Source organism: Condylostylus longicornis, unplaced genomic scaffold, assembly GCF_029603195.1.
Source record: "Condylostylus longicornis isolate FDR11 unplaced genomic scaffold, ASM2960319v2 ptg000091l, whole genome shotgun sequence".
NCBI lineage: Eukaryota > Metazoa > Arthropoda > Insecta > Diptera > Dolichopodidae > Condylostylus > Condylostylus longicornis.
The window spans coordinates 323764-341181 of record NW_026578059.1 but is presented as its reverse complement, the minus strand read 5'-3'; the positions used below and the strand labels follow the sequence as shown (position 1 = coordinate 341181).

Genomic DNA, 17418 nt, shown 5'->3' with positions numbered 1-17418 from the left:
TAAGCCATAGTTTTCAAGATGAAGCTCGCTCAGGATATGTGCTTTTGTTTTTAAGCTTTTTTCTTAAAATTCGAAATTTCTCGAAAATTTGTGTTATAATATTTTTTTTTTCGATCCGCTAAAATAAGAGCTAAAAGTTAACCAAAAAAAATCTTCTATCCCTCATAATTTTGCCAGTAAAACGTTTTAAATGTATTTAAAAACATACCAAAAGTGCAAATTTCATTCAAAAAAAATTTCAACAAAAAAAAAATCTGACTTTTACGAGCTTTATTTCAAAAATTATGGATCAAATCAAATTAATTTTAAGAACGAAAATAAATAAAAATCAATCTCCTTTAAAGCAAGCTTCCGGTGGTTACGCTATGTCGTATGGTACCGAAGTTATAAGCATTGATTTATATGCAGGAAAAATTTGGTACCATAATTTTTTCAACAGGCTGTAACTCGAAAGCGAGTTGATCTGCACCCTCTCCCATCCATACAATTTTTTTTGCTGAAAATCCAGCATACCAAATAAGTAAAAAATTGGCAATAAATGTGACAGCTACAGAAAACTGACTCCCCTGTATATATATAGAAACGTTTCAAATGTAATAGCGGAAATTTCAAAATTTACACGAAATTACGAAACCGTTAAATTCAACCGTTATAATATTTAATATTTTTTGTTATAATGATTCGTGATTTTAAAAATTGCAATGAAATTATTACAAATTATAAGCTAAATTCCCATTATCAATACCTTATATTGCATAGAATTTTAAAGTCAGAACAGTATCAGAAACTTGTATTACTTTAATTTTAATGTTGGTACCATTGATTTAAAAATAAAAAAAAAATATATGTATTACTTTCTAGCACTTTTCCAAAAAAAATTTTGAAAAAAAAATGCTTATTAGTTTTACACTGGCTGTCCGTGGACCCGTTTACAAAACTTTTACACCCTTGAAGATAGAAAGTTGAAATTCATACGTACACAAATCTTTACTAGAAACTTATTTCCATAGAAGAGAACTTTTATCTATCTCCCCCTCTTTAATAATTACAACCCCTCAAAGACCCAAAAATATCATTTTGGCCATCAGAATTTATCGTTATCTAAAATCCGTTTTTTCAAAGTTTTTGATGTCTTTTTTTTTGTTGGCCCTAGGTTGTGAAAGTTTGAAATTTTAACAGTTTTGAGACGCTAATAAATAGTTCATTTCGTTTGAAGAAAATTTGTTCCCACCTTCACTCCCTCTGAGTTATCATCTCCCGAAACTTGTAAAATTTGAATTTTTGGCGCGCTATATTTCCGAAACTGTAAGCGTTTCCAAATTCCTATAAATGCAGAAAACTAACGATAAATTCAATGCCATTAAAATATAAAATTATTTTTCTTAACTCACGGAAATAACCCTTATATCGAGCATTATATTAACACCACTTTAAATTTTTTTTGCTTTATTTCAAAGACTGCATAAATCGTTCATCCTGAATGTATGCAATTTTTGAAATATATTCGTATATGAATGAAAGTAATTTTAGTAATGGAGTTCATAGCTCGATTGTTTTTAAAAGCAGTATTTTCACTTGTTGAAGAGAAAAGTGCTACATTACAAACCATTGGTTCGGCCCATTTTTATTATTATAAAATTTAAATTATAAAATTTTTTAAATATAAAGTAATAAAAAAGAAGTGAAAAACAAGAGCAGAACTATGGAAAAATAAACCGCTGAACAATACATAATATGATTTGAATATATATATGTGTATAATATACATATATATATATATAATATATATATATATGGAATCTAATTATGTAATATCCGAAATACAAAATAGGGGGTCACAGTTTAATTCACTATGAATACCTTTAAAATTACATATTTGATTTTTTTGTCTGTTATGAAATGTATATACGATAACGTTTAATATTCTTTGATTTCCAAAATGCAGTAATACTGTTATTAATACACAATATACAGCAATTTACATCTATAAGCTGAATTTTGATGTCAAGGATTTTTTATAATAGCACACTATGTTCTTGGGTTAATTATGAAAAGAAAACAAACAATTCCTGAATTGTAATTAAATACAATATTAAAGTATAATTTAGCTTATAAATATTGAAATCGCTGAATTGCGTACCAGTACATTTTTAGCGTATATAATTTTCAAGTAATGGAATAAGTAATAAATAATTTGAAAATATCGAAATTGCATATATTAATACCGATATTTAGTTACAATAATTTTGATTTAAATCTCAGCCTTTCTTTTTGATTTTTTTTTTCAAATTTATTGCTTATTACTGCAATATTGCTTACTAATGCAATCGATTATTGGCTTACTACTGCAGACTGCTGTAAGGGTTATATAAATCATTAAAGCAGATTGAATCATTGTGTTGGCATATATAAACTTTTTTACAATTTTGAATAATGTAAATCATTAAGCTTTTATTTATTTTATTATATTGCAATTTTCCCTAAAAAATATTTGAAATTTACAGTAGACATATATTATATATTCTTTATAATTGTATTGGATTTATAAGTTCTTTTGTTTAAGGATTTCCTAAAAAAATTCCTAGAAAGATCACAAGGCTTTCTATAAATAGAGACCTTAAAAATTAGTACATCATACATTCTTTCATAGAATTATATTAGACACGGTGCTCTGTCTGGCGCGGGAGATGGGTGGAGGCAGGGAGAATTCTGTATGTTTATTAATTAAAAGTATTACTTTTGCGGTCTCTAATATTTTAGTGTACGGATACATAGTTCCACACATATCCATATTATACATAGTGCTCTGCAGGAGGGGAACACATTTAGTATGTTTGTTAATTTAAAAAATTGGCTTTGTTTTAATTTGGTTGCGCAACATATTTTATTAAAAATTTTAAGAATGCGATTAAAAAACATTAAACAAATGCAATGATACACCGCAAAAAATAAAATTTAATGTTATATAATATTATAATAAAAAAAAAAAAATATTTTTTTTTGTTGTATAATTCAATTGTATTGAAAATGAAATATGTACTTATATGTATATATATAAATACAAGCACGTTGTTAAAAACATAAAAAGGAAATTTCGGTATGTAACTACTATTTTTTTTTCTCTCTCTCCTTCTGATTTCTTTATAATGAAAATTTCGCTGAGAAAAGATTAAAAAGGAAAAAAAAAATGTAAAACAAAACAAAAAACTCTTCTCTTTTTGGTTTTGTTAGTTTTTTTTTATTTTTATTTTTTTGGAGCTTTCAATTTTCACCATTTCAATTTTATACCTCAGTAATCAAATAACTTTCGTTGTGGTGTGTTGCATTAAATTTATAACATTATATATTGTATACGTTGTATATATACACATATATATATATACATATATATATGTAAATAAATATATATATATTTATAAGGGAAAAAAACCCTTGTGTTGTGTGCGCGTTAGTCATCCTTTTTTTTATTATTATTATTAGTTTTAATATAAGAAAAATATAAGTACACAAAAAAAAAATAAAAAAATAAAATAAATAAATAAATATTTTTTTTGCTTGCCATTTCCTCTTTTTTTTTTTATTAAACAGAATTAATATTAATATTTAAATACATTATGTGTGTATGTATATCATATAAAAAAATTAAAATACATTATTAAAAATTAAAAATATCATATTATACATTTATGTAATATTATTGTGTGTATTTGCCTATTTATACCTATATATAAGTAGAATATATGTATATAAATTTTTATATATGTATATATATATACAAAATGCTCTCAGAAATCAATCAGAAGTGTATGCAAATCAGTTTTCAATCAAAAACCAACATATATGTATGTATATATATGCAAAAATGATGTTTTTTTATTATACATAAATGTATATACATATATATATTCTTAGGCTCTTCCGGTTTTGTCAAATATATAATGCTTATTTTATAACTATTGGTATATGGGTATGAATAAAGAGGGGGGTATTTTGTGTGATCTTGCAAAAAGAAAATATTCTTTGAGAAGTAGCAATTCGACAACTATAAAATAAATATAGTTTATATAATATATAATTTTGTATATATATCACATCTTTCACACAAATATTTTTATGTATGAAAAAACTATATAAATTTCATAATATATGCCATTGCAGGAGAGAGGGGAAAAGAAACAAACCATAATTTCCTGCAAATATAAACTTCAAAATTTTTCGTTAAAAATTTATCAAAAAACAGTTTTTTTCTTTCCGTGTGCCAAATTCAATTTTTAAAATTTAAATGTTTATTGAAACTTGCACTCAATACATACATTTTACTTCTGAGCTCCCTCAATAAATATATATATATAGATATATACACGATATATATATATATATATATATATATATATATATAGTATATTTGATTAAACAGTTAAAAAGAAAAAAAACAAGTGTTAATAAAAAAGTAAAAAAGGAAGAAAGTAAAATAAATTAAGAAAAAAATAATAAGAAAATTCTAGTGTTTAGTGTATATATAAAAATATTTTTTTTCTTAACATTGTCGTTTTTGTTTTTTTTTTCTTGTTTTTGTTATTTTTTTTTTTAATTTCATATCAACTTTATATAATATATATGATATGTATAGGCAAAAATTTAATATATATATATATATATATATATATATATATATATATACAATATTTATATATACCTACATATGTACATATATAACAGAATTTTAATGAAATTTAATATAGAAAATTTATTTAAAAAAATAATCGAATCGAAAAAAAATTAAAAGAAAAATTATTCAAATAAATTTTATTTTCTCGCTGAACAAACTTATGAAAACAGAAAAAAAAAAAACACAAAGTAGAACTGTTATAACCCATTTATAATCCATTAAATTTGAATACACACGTCTCATACACGAAGAAACACAAGAATATTGGAATATCAAAAAAAAAAAGAAACCTTCAATTTACAAAAAAAAAAAAATTATTTTTTTATTATGTGTTTAAAATTAAATGAAGAAAAAAATTATACAATTAAATTGGAATGTGTGTGTTCAAAAAGCATTTTTGAGATTTAAAAAAAAGTTTCATATTGAAAATTTACATTAAAAAATATGCAAAATTACCCCTCACTTCTCTCCCTTCTCTTGTTTCCCTCTTTCCCTCTTCTTTTTACAGTTTTCCGCCTTCAATCCAGAAAAATCCTATATCCTCCATATTCTCTTCCTTCAATTACTATAATTTCCCAATTATTTTGTGGAATAAGAAACAAAAAAAAAAAGTGTGCATATTTTTCTCATTTTTTTCCTTCTCTTTTTTTTTTTTTTTTTTTTAAATTTTTATATTATAAATAAGTATAGCTATATATGTAAGTATATACATTATTTCGATATATTTATATATATATATATGGGTACAATTTTTCATATATATGTACATATATTAAGGATGCTAAAATTATTGTTATAATAAGCTTGCTTGAAAACTATCTCTCATATAGGGACCACATAACTTACTTTATATATGTTATACATATATTGAAAAGAGGAGGAGTAAAGGGCAATTTCATTTCTTTTTTTACTTGAAAAATTCTTAAAAAAAATTTAATTTAGTTTTTTACTTATTCAAAAAAAAAAAAAAAATGTTTTTAGAGTTAAAAAAAAAATTCTCCGCGTTCAGCAGTGTGCACATTTTTCTGCTGTATTTACATAAATGCATACATAAATACTTAAATATATATATGTGTACATTAATAACATTATTTAGAAGTAAAGCATAATATTTTTAATTTTTTTTTTGTAAATTTCAATTTTCGAAATGAATTAATTTTAATTTTAAACAAGAAGTGGTGTAAAAATAAAGTGTTAATAATTTACATGTTTCATTACTTTAAAATTATACCAATTAACATGGAAATAATTTCAAAATTTTAATTAATTAATCACATACATATATTATGATTATACCCGAATAAAAATAAATTAAAAAAACAAATTTTTTCGAAACTTTGTTAATCAAATCATTTCGAATAGTGTAGAAAATGATAGCTCAGTTTTTGATACCTTATAATTGTAGTGCTTTTAAAAATATCACTTTTAAATTTCAAGGTTTTACTTCAATTTGAATTAAAGTTATTTGTCTACATAGAGTTTTAATAAAGTGAAAGATTTCGTTCGTAAAATTTCTCTTAAAATTCTATTACTCGTATATATCGCAGAGATCATTGATCTTTAAAACCTACACAGATACTTCCCAACTAAAATTTTACCCAAATTTTCAATTATCCATAAAAAACAAATGGTAATTATAATTGATTGTATACATTCTTGAATCACCCTGTACATTATATATGAGAATTTATTAAATCAATAATATTTTTTTCTTAATAAAGTACAGAAATAAATTTAAAAGTTTTTCTTCATATTCTTATAAGATATAGCAGGGGAAGGGTTAAGGGATAATTTACTTATCATCAAGTGTATATAGAAAGTACATATACGCTTTTATGTTTTTGAATAAATCAAGAATTTGGAAAAAAGATTTATCTAAAAAAATTATAATTACTGGATTAGGCAGAGGATTATTTTAATTCAAAAAATATTCAATTATTTCTCTCTCTGTTCGGTGTTCTGTCAAACCAGTTTTTTGCTAAATTTTGATTTATTTAAATTTATTAGAACAAAATTTTTTTTTGTAACTACTCTTCCTTTTAAGTTTTTATACCCTCTTAAACTTTCTGAAACTACAACTTTTATATATGCCCTGTATATTTTTTCGACACTATACAAATCAATATATTGAATTCTTTTTTCAGAAATTTAACAACAATCGTCCCTCTTACACAAAATTAATTAGCAATACATTGAAAATTTAATATGTATTAGAATAAATTTTTCAAAAAATTATTACTTTGAGATTTACCCCTAAATATATGCAAAATTATATGATAATTAAAATATTATTTGAATAAATTGCTTTCATTATACTAAAATATATAGATATGAAAATATATGTTAATTTAAATATTTAGCGGCAATTATTTTACAAACCAACGATTAATCAATCGACTACAAATTTTCTTTCTTGAATATCCAATGTTTTTTCGCTAAATTACGATATATATGTAATATGTTATCTTGTAAATATAAATAAATTAAAAATAAAATAAGAGATTTTTTCATTATATCTGTGAATGTATAGTGAATTTTTAGAGTCAAGAGAATGTATAGAGGCTGTTTGAGGTATAGGTTAATTAGAGATATCAAGAATATTATGCAATTATAGTTTAAATAACCAAAAAATATTATATATCAAATATATTAGTAATTATTTTGAATACTAAATTTAAATTGAATATTTTTTTTGAATTAATAATAGAAAATATATTATAAAACATATACGTTTGAAAATGTTTGTTTATAACTTGCAGATTGCATTAATTCAGTATTAATAAACAAATTAACATTTATAATTCATAAGCTGAATTGTGTACTAATGCTGAATTACAAATTGTTTTAAAGACAAAACCTATTATTTAGCCAATAATTATTTTAAACTTATTTTGTTTGAATTTTAAATATTAGAACAGTTTCTTAATAAATTTCACTTTTTTAAAGCAATTACTATATTCAGTGCTATGTATATATATTTTTTATTCGAAATTTCCACAAAAAGAGTTAATAAAAACTGTAACAATTTCGGTTAAGACATATAAGAGACTTTATCAAATTTCTAACACTTCGAACTTTACCCTGAACCCTAAATATATAATAAAATACATGATATTAATAAAAAAATTCAGCTTATAAATTATAATTGTTGATTCGTTTATTAATACCGTATTAATGCAATCAACAGAATTGTTTAACAATATTTTTTGCTATTTTGAAGTCACAGCTAATATTATGATAAATTTTGTTATATAGTATAAATACATGCATAATAATTATGTTAATTTTTCACCTCAAAAGATAATTTTAACAATACCATTAAAACAAAAACATTTGATAAAAAAAAGAAGAATTAAAAAATTATAATGTAAAATAATAAAAATAAAAGACAATCTATGACGGGTACAAGTGTGTTAATGGGGAAGTAGAGGAAAATGACATTTTTTTTTTTTTGAGAAAATTGAATATCAAAACCAATAACAATAAAAAAAAGCTTTGATACGGGATATTTTAATTCAATATATAGAGCTTTTATGTTAATACTTAAGCGATATGCAAATTAATCAAAAAAATATATATGCATATATATATATAGGGTTGTAAGAAAAAGCAAAATTTGTATAAGCAATTATACGTATGTACATATGTACAAGTACACCCATATCTCAACCTCAATATAACACAGTATTATTTTTAAGGATAATTTTTGATATTAATTACGGATTATTTTTGAATTTTTTCAATAATTTTAAATATATAATTGAATTATATATATTCAAATAAATACGTACATAACTTAATTGCATGTGCGATAGTATAACATCACTTATTACTCTTATATCTCGTATATAAACTATTAATTACGATAATAAGAAACCGATGTATATATATATATATATACATTTTATTATATTTTATTATATTATGAACATGGACAATAATAACAATTATTACCCACTTATATATCCACATAAATATATATATATGTATATACATGCTTTTTATTATAAATAATTAAGACCTGTGCTATGCAACGTGCCCCATACATATAAATATATGTATATATAGTATAGGCAACGCTACTAACTCTAAATGTGCAAAATAGGGGAAGGGATAAATAAATAAAATTTCCAAACACCTTCTACATTTTCCTTCTCCATATCACATATTTACAAAAATACAAAAAAAAACGAAAAAAAATAAAAGAAATAATTGTAAATTATATAGAGCGTGTATAAATCATATAAAATACAAAAAAAAAATCTTAGATTACGCTTTCTTTTCCCCTTCTCGTGTCTCTCTCTTTCTCTTAGGGACTATGTGTCACTTTTAGCACTTTTCCAAAAAAATTGAAAAAAAAGTGCGCACTCTGTCCGTCCGTCCGTCCATCTGTCTGTTATAAAACTACTATACCCTTGAAGATAGAAAGCTGAAATTTAATATGTACATATATCTTTATTAGAAACTTACTTCAGTAGAAGAAAATTTTGACTTATCTATCCCCCAGTTATTTACTTAGCATTATACACTTAGCATTATTTAAATTTTGCAAACACATAAAAGCTCCAAATTTGTAAAATTTGAATTTTTAGCACCTCATATTTCCGAAACTGCAAGCTTCTTCAAATTTCTATAAACGCAAAAAGCTAACGGTAAATTCAATGCCATTAAAAAATATAATTATTTTCTTAACTCCCGCAATAAACTCTTCCTTAAATTTGTTTTTGCTTTATTTCAAAGATTAAATACACAGCTCATCCTATTTTCACTTGTTAAAGCGAAAAGTGCTATATTACAAACAATTGGATTGACCCAACTTTATTTGTAATGAAAGCTACATAATTTTTTAAGTGTTTCATTGTGTGACCTAAGTGGTGTGTATATATGAGCTAGTGTAACTAGGTAAATAGCAGAAAAGAACAAAAAAAATTAATTCTAGAAAGTTAAATTATTTTTTTGTTTTTGCAATTTTTTTGCAAATTTTACAAAAAACAAAGTTATTTTTGGTCCTATTCCCACTTCGCCTTGTTGTAATCAAATTTTACTTTTATTATGTTAATTACCGTTCGATTGTGAACCTCAATATTTTTATATAAATGTATTGTATATATTTGTATATGTATATGGTACACCTTATACTCAATTTACAATCACAAAAATACGTAGTATACGTTCCGGAAATAAATGGTAAAAATGAACAACTAACAATAATTCAAACAACTTATAAACTATTATACTAGAATAAATTCTAGAATCCTAAAACAACTGTATTTATTTTAAATTTGAAGAATTTGGAATAATTTCCTATGTATATGAACTTCATATGATGTATAAAAATGAATAAAAATTAGATATACGTATAGCTATGTTGCGGTGTAAAAAAAAAAGTTTAAATCGGGTTACATTGGGTGTAGTTATAAAAAATTACACGAATACAAAACGTACAATAAATGTTTTAAAGCATATATATATATAGCGTTTAGAATCTCTGTAATTCTTAATAAATTTCCCTTAAAAAAATTCCTTAATTGATACATTTATTGTTAAGAGCATTATGTTAAGAGAAGGCAAAATAGAGTAGGTGTAAACCAAAATAATTTCATAATCTCTCCACGTTTCTCTCTCTTTTATCGTTTTTACTCAGATGCATTTGCCTTACAAAATTCTTATTATTTTACAATTCACAATTCAATATAGAAAATAATTACATTTTCAAACCGAAAATACCACTACCTTCACTCCTTCTCCCCGCCTCCGCCTATTTACATCTCATTCATTAATCAACGTACTACATTTACATTCAGCACGGATTTATAATAATAAATTATAACAAGATATTTTATTCATGTGCTATAGAGCACATTTCTATCGGAATTGATAAATAAAATTTTGTATTTAAATTTCAATTTATCACTTCGTCCGTCAAATCTATTTACAAAACTTCTATGCATCCTTTAACATAGAAAACACAAATAGTTTTTCCGCTATATGAAACCGCTTATAGGCAAACATTAAAATGACAAAATGCCTATTTTAAATTTACTGTTATCTTAAACTCGTTGTTTTTTCAAATACATTTTTTTGGACATTTTTTTTCTGTTCGATGCTATAGGCAATGTTTTTATACCCGTAAGAACGTATGTTCGGAGGGTATACTAAATTTGCCTTATCGTTTGAAACGCTAGGAAATAATGGTCTGAGATATAGATTCAATTATATTTATTTGATCAGTGTCGAATTCTGAGTAGGTTTAGCTTTGTCTGTACCTCTGTCGATCCGTCCATTTGTCCGTCCGTCCCAACGATAACTCAAAAACTTATTGAGCTAAGTTCACAACATTTTTAAAAATTTATAAGATAATGATAGAACCCTATTTAAATTGGATATGATTAAGGTACTGGTTCAGGTAGCTGCCATACAACTTCAAAATTTATTTGGCTATAACTCAGAAATTATAGAAGCTTTAGTATTGAAATTCCGCACAAACGAATACATTGCTAGGGTCATTGTGTTTGATAAAAGTCATTGAAATTGCTTGGCTGCTTCTGGTAGCTTCCATACGACTTGAAAAGTCTATATCTTAAAAAGTGTTCAACTTACAATACTGAAATTTTGCAAAATAAAATATGGTAAAATGGCAGCTATATTCCTTAAAAGTTGTTGAGATCTCATGAGCACTTGTGATACTTGCCACGCAGATTCATAAGTTATTTAGCATTATCTCAGAAATTATTGGAGCTATAATATAGATATTTCGTGAATGTGTAATATAAGGGCTGTTATACATATGATAAAAATCGTTGAAATTTCTTGACTCCTTATGATAGCTGTCATACAATATCAATAATACTTTGACCATATCTTAGAAAATATTGAAATCACAGTGCTGAAGTTTTGTATACATTGTGGAAAATTTCAATTACATATAGTAATACGGCAACTTAAAGTAATAGACTACCCCATAGCCAACTATGGCATATTTACTCGCACATAGGATAACAAATTCTGGTCAACTGTTTTTTTGTTCTTTTTTAACAGAAATTAATAAGAAATTTTGAAAAATATTTCATCCTGAAAATATGCAATATTTTGCAATATTAAATACAATATTAAAATTACTTAAATGCCTCTTAAAATATTATTCAGCTTTTAAAATGTTTAATTGATTTCTTTTACTATATACATATAATTAATGTAAAAATTTAAATTCTTGTCCATATCTCCAATATTATCGGATTAACGTTAATGCATATACACATATACATATAAATTTATAATACAAATTATTCACGCAAAAGAAAATAAAAAACATGCAAAAACAATGTCATATTATATAGGGAAGAGGGATACAAAATAAAATATAGGATTATGATGATTAGTTATACATATACATATATGTATACGTATATATACATATATATGGGGAGGAAAGGAAGAGATAAGGAGAGAGAATTCGCATATTTACTAGAATTCCAATTTATAGATTTCAGTTTATATCTTATATTTCTATAAATATATGTATGTGCGCATGTAAATATATAGTTTATTGTTTTTAATATAAAATATAATTATATTGTCGCGTGAATAATTCAAATTAAATTTTCTTTATATACTCCAATTTACTTTTTATTATTAAAATATTAAAAAAATAATAATAAATAAATAAATGAACAAGAATAACATTAAATAATAAAGTTTTTGTTTTAAATATTGTTAAAATATCTTGTATACAACTTTATTTATCATAATTTTGTCGCCTGTATTTGAATGTGATTTTCATGTTTTTCTATATAAAAATGAAATAATATGAAATACACATGTATTAATAAATTATACAGCTGTACTCGTATAACAACACAATTTTTTTCTTAATTAAAAAATAGGAAAAAAATCAATCTCGTTTTGAAACTTGAAATCTGTTATACTGCAGTTATATTATAATTATGTAGTTTAAAACAAGTAAAAACGTTTAAATCGACCAATTAAATTATATGTCTCATTCTATCATAATCATCTGAGATTATTCAGATAAACCATATAACCAGAGGTGAATTAGCTAAATAAAATGCTGGTATTAACATAAACTATAATTCGAAACTTATTTTCACAAAAATATAATGGATAAATTGTATATACCATTCATTAAATAGGGTAAAATATAATAAAGTTGGAGCAAACCAGTTGTTTCTAATGTAGCACTTTTACTTTTAACAAGTGAAACCACTGCTCAATAAACAACAATTCACGTACATACTACATTATTAAAATTAACATAAGAAAATATTGCATATATTTAGGATGAGTGATGTATTTAATTTTTGAAATAAAACAAAAAGCAATTTAAAGAGGCGTTCACATAATGCGCGAATTGAGTTGAGAAAATTGCGTGAGTTATGAAAAATAATTAAATTTTTAATGGTACGCAAATTACAGTTTGCTTTCTGCATTTATATAAATTTGCGAAAGCTTGCAGTATGGGTATAAGGTGCCAAAAAATTCAGTATTTTTTGAAATTTGAGACGCGGTTGAGGTAGAGAAAAATTTAAAGAAATGAACTATTTATTAATGTCTAAAAGCTGATAAAATTTCAGACTCCCACAACATGTGGTTTAGAAGGAAAACGATATCAAAAATAACGGTAAATTTTGACGACCATTCTGGTTTTTTAAAGTTAAAATATTGTATGCTGTGATACAATATTATATTACAGTATACTGTGTTTGTAGAATTTAAAAACTGTTTCTGGTTTTGTTACAATAAATTGTTAAAAAGGGCATTATTAGGACTTTTGGTGGTTATAATTTTTAAGGGAGGTAGAGAGATAGGTAAAAATTTTCTAGTAAAGATTTATGTACGTATGAAATTTCAGCTTTCTGTCCTCCATTTTTCTTCTACTCTACAATTATTAAAATCAGTTACGGAAATTTCAAATAATTTCTCTAAAAAATGCAACTGACTGGATGCTATATTGAAAATATTCCTGATATACATTTAAAATTTTTTTTATATAAAAACAAAAATACCAGCATATGGTCTCCCTATATATAATCTATTCGAAAATTCGATTTATATTAATTAAATTATATATTTAAATATCCTTAATTTCAAAATTGTATTTTAAATATTGGTTCCTGTATAAATTTCTAATTTCTGAGCTTTTTAAGTGGCTATATTTAAAATATTCGCCAAATTAAATACAAAATATGTTTTAAAACAATTATTATTACTTACATTTTGAGGGATTCAAGGCAATCGCTCTATTCTTGAAAAGAATCTAAAAATATAAATAAAAAATAATTGAAAATTTTTAAAATTATGTTAAATAATAATAAAATCTTAAATAAATATCTTAAATATCTTAGATATATATATATACATATATTATAGAATTTGAAAATTAAATTATGGTGGTAACACTGATCAGAGAATGTCAATGTCAAAATTTCTTTTTTTAAAAAAGCCCTCTATAATTTTAATTCTCTTTAATATTATGGAATACATATGAAAGAATTTTGACAGTTTATTTTTAGTAAATACACACACACACACAGCCATAATGAAAAATACTGTATTTTCTCTATAATCTCTATTTTTTTCTTACTGTTATTGTTATAGTATTATTTTTGTTCTTTTTGTTATTTTATATAGAAAAATATTTTGAAAAGAAAAAATATTTGTATAAAAAAAAGGATTTTATTATATGTTTTTTCTCATTATAACTGTTTGAGTAATAATAAAAAAAAAAAACAAAAAAAAAAAAAAATAAACTTTAAAAAAGAAATTTAAATCAGGTGAAATTAAAACAAAAATGAAAATTTCTGCCTATAAAATAAATCAAAACCTCATAAGTCGTCCTAAAGTCAAAATCAAGTTAAATAGAGAGCTCTCTATATAATAATAAAAATACCAAATAAATTAGTTCTGTGTTAATATCAAAACCTTTCTAATTTGGACAATATATTTAAAATTCAATTGAAGTGCAATTTTCTGGTGAGAGTCAAAATCATGCAAAAGTTAACCTATTGAATTAATTAATCAGTTAAGCACTTCTAATTGACGTTTTGGCTTCTATAGATACCAGAAATTTAGAATTCTATTGAGTGTGTGTTTTTGGTTATTTTTTTTTTTTAAATAAGAGTTACAAAAAGAAAATTTTTTAATTTGCAGTCAATGCATTTTTTTTTTTTGGTTTTTCTGTAAAATTATGACAAGAAAATTCTAGTCATGTGTACGAATGTAAAGAATCGATTAAATAAAAATATTTAAAAAGGATTTTTATGTAAATGCAAAAAAATATAAAAAGTGAAGATAATATCAGTAAAAAATTAAAATGTTCATGAAAATTTACAAGGTCTTTCGTTTTTTTGTATAATTTACTTGTATAATTTGCAAACATCCCTGAATATGACAAAAAATGTATTCAACTGCAACAAAATAAAAAAAAAAACAAAAAAAAAATTTAATTCAAGAAAATTATTCTGGCGCTTTGAAATTTGCAGTAATGTGATATTAATATATATATATATATACATATATATATATGCAATTCAGTTTTAAGAGAACACTTTAAATGTGTATAACAATAATACAGTATTACTGCATTGTTTTTGAAGATATATACAGGAGATATTCTGATGTATTTAAAATTAAACTATTTTGCATAAACAAATATGTGTGTTAGGTTCATAATTAAACTATACAAAATTAATTTACTTATATTAAAAGAAAAGTACAGAGTGAATTTTTTATAGTACACATACCTCTTTTGGTTGACTACATTTTAATAAGATTGCCATATTTCACAGGGCAGCGAATTCAAATGTTTTTTTTTGTATTATTGAACATACTAAATAATTATTGTCGATTGTATAGATTTGTCGATTGTTAAGTAAGGTTTATTGTAACGTACCTCTTTCCACCTCCTCGTACCTTCGAACATGCACATGGCGCTAAAATTGTTTTCCTGATATTTATCTTTATACGCGTACGAACGTTTGTTCGAAGCGTATACTAAATTTCTCTTACCGTTAGTAACGCTAAGAAATAATGGTCTGAGATATAGACTCAAGTATATGTTTTTGATAAGCGTCGAATTTTGAGTGGATTTAATCATGTTTGTTTGTTTTTCCGTTCGTCCGTTCTAACTCAAATACTAGTGCAGCTAAATTCAACAAATTTTCACAAATAATATATTAAAGTAAATTTGAGATTTCTATTTAATTTGGATATGATCGAGATACATATTACTTCAAAATTTATTTGACTATATCTCAAAAGTTATAGAAGCAATGTTTTTTTTGAAAATTTTGAAATTTCAACTTTTCATTTTTAGAAAACGTTAATTTTCAAGGTGATTTTCAAGGTCTCCAGCTGAAAATCTTCACAACTGAACTTCAATTTGGTATATGAGTCAACATGCTACCTGATCTGGTTAAGCAGTTATTGAAAAAAATAGAATACTGCAAATTTTATTTAATCAAATAGAGTACTGCAAATGTATATCAAATTGAAGAAAGCTGCAACGTTACGTCATCTAGAAAATTAACGTTTTTCCAAAATGAAAAATTAGAATTTCAAAATTTTCGAAATTTAAAGTTATATAATTCCGATATCTGAAAAGATTATAACTAAAATAGATATTCATAAAAAAGCCCTTGTTCTGAAGTTTCTTAATCATATTTAATAATGCGCCTTACTTACACATATATGAAGTTAAACATAAAGTTTCAAAAAGAAGAAAAATTGGTCGAAATTGATTTTAGGCCCTGCGATTCTGAACCTGTTGAGCTGTGAAAATCGTTTCCATATAAAAATTTTATCTATTCATGAGGGCCTGTACAATGGTATACAGCACTGGACTTTGTTACGAAACCTGTGTTAGATGAAGTGGAGGAGCTCTAGGAGGAAATCTGCTCAACTTTCTCAGAGGGAGATTTGTGTTGTGAGGGAATGCTGATCTGCCTTCTATTGAGCTAGTGCTGGGTTGTAGCGTTAAGAGTATAATCGCCCTTATCTAATTAAACTAAACTACCACCTATATAGTTCTAAAACAAAAAGTTTACCAATTTTTTAAATTTTATCTATTTTTGAGCATATGCTCATTCACTCTGCATATGTTTATTATCCTGTATCAAATTAATAGAGAATGTAAAAACACAAAAATTAATTAAAATAATTAATTTATACCTTACTAAACAAAAATATGCCTAGTATGCTAATTATACATATGTTCAAAACAAAAAAATAAAAAAAGCAACTATATGTCAAAGAAAAAAAAAGAGAATGAGAAAATTACTGCACCAGAACAAGAAGGACATAAGAAATAAAATAGAAAAATATATTATAATGTTTCAAATCCTTGATTTACAGAATAGCACATTTATAATTATTAAAATTTAAGTTTAGGACTTATATCTATGTATATATATATACATATATAGTATATAAATAGTTTAGCTCAGTATAATAAAATCAAACTAATTTTCTATTGAAATAATTTTCTTATTACCATATATAATGTGCATACATAAATTAATGAGATAAATTATTATATAATATTGTGATTTTTATTCCGAGAGAGAGAGGTTCAATGTTGTATATGTATATTTATAGTATTTATGTGATCGGAATATTAATATTACGAAAAATGTTATAGCTTTGGAGAAAAAAAAGTATAGATGGAAATAATTTTGTTTTCTAAGAAAATAAAATATTTATCATTTTATAATAAACAGTTTGAGAGAGTCTCA

At 24.0% G+C, this 17418-nt stretch overlaps 1 protein-coding gene across 5 annotated transcripts in view; it reads left to right on the top strand.

Moving 5' to 3' along the window:
• The first annotated feature begins 3318 nt into the window (after positions 1 to 3318).
• The window catches only part of LOC129613801 (calcium-dependent secretion activator), a 104754-nt gene continuing 90654 nt past the window's right edge, over positions 3319 to 17418 (top strand). The window contains exon 1 of one of the 5 annotated variants that reach the window (XM_055528054.1): positions 3319 to 3447. The gene's annotated coding sequence lies outside the window, so the exon portion shown is untranslated. Of the gene's footprint in view, positions 3448 to 3484; positions 3621 to 14507; positions 14660 to 17418 lie in introns of those variants that run through there. The other 4 variants (XM_055528057.1, XM_055528059.1, XM_055528055.1 and 1 more) reach the window with 4 other exon arrangements.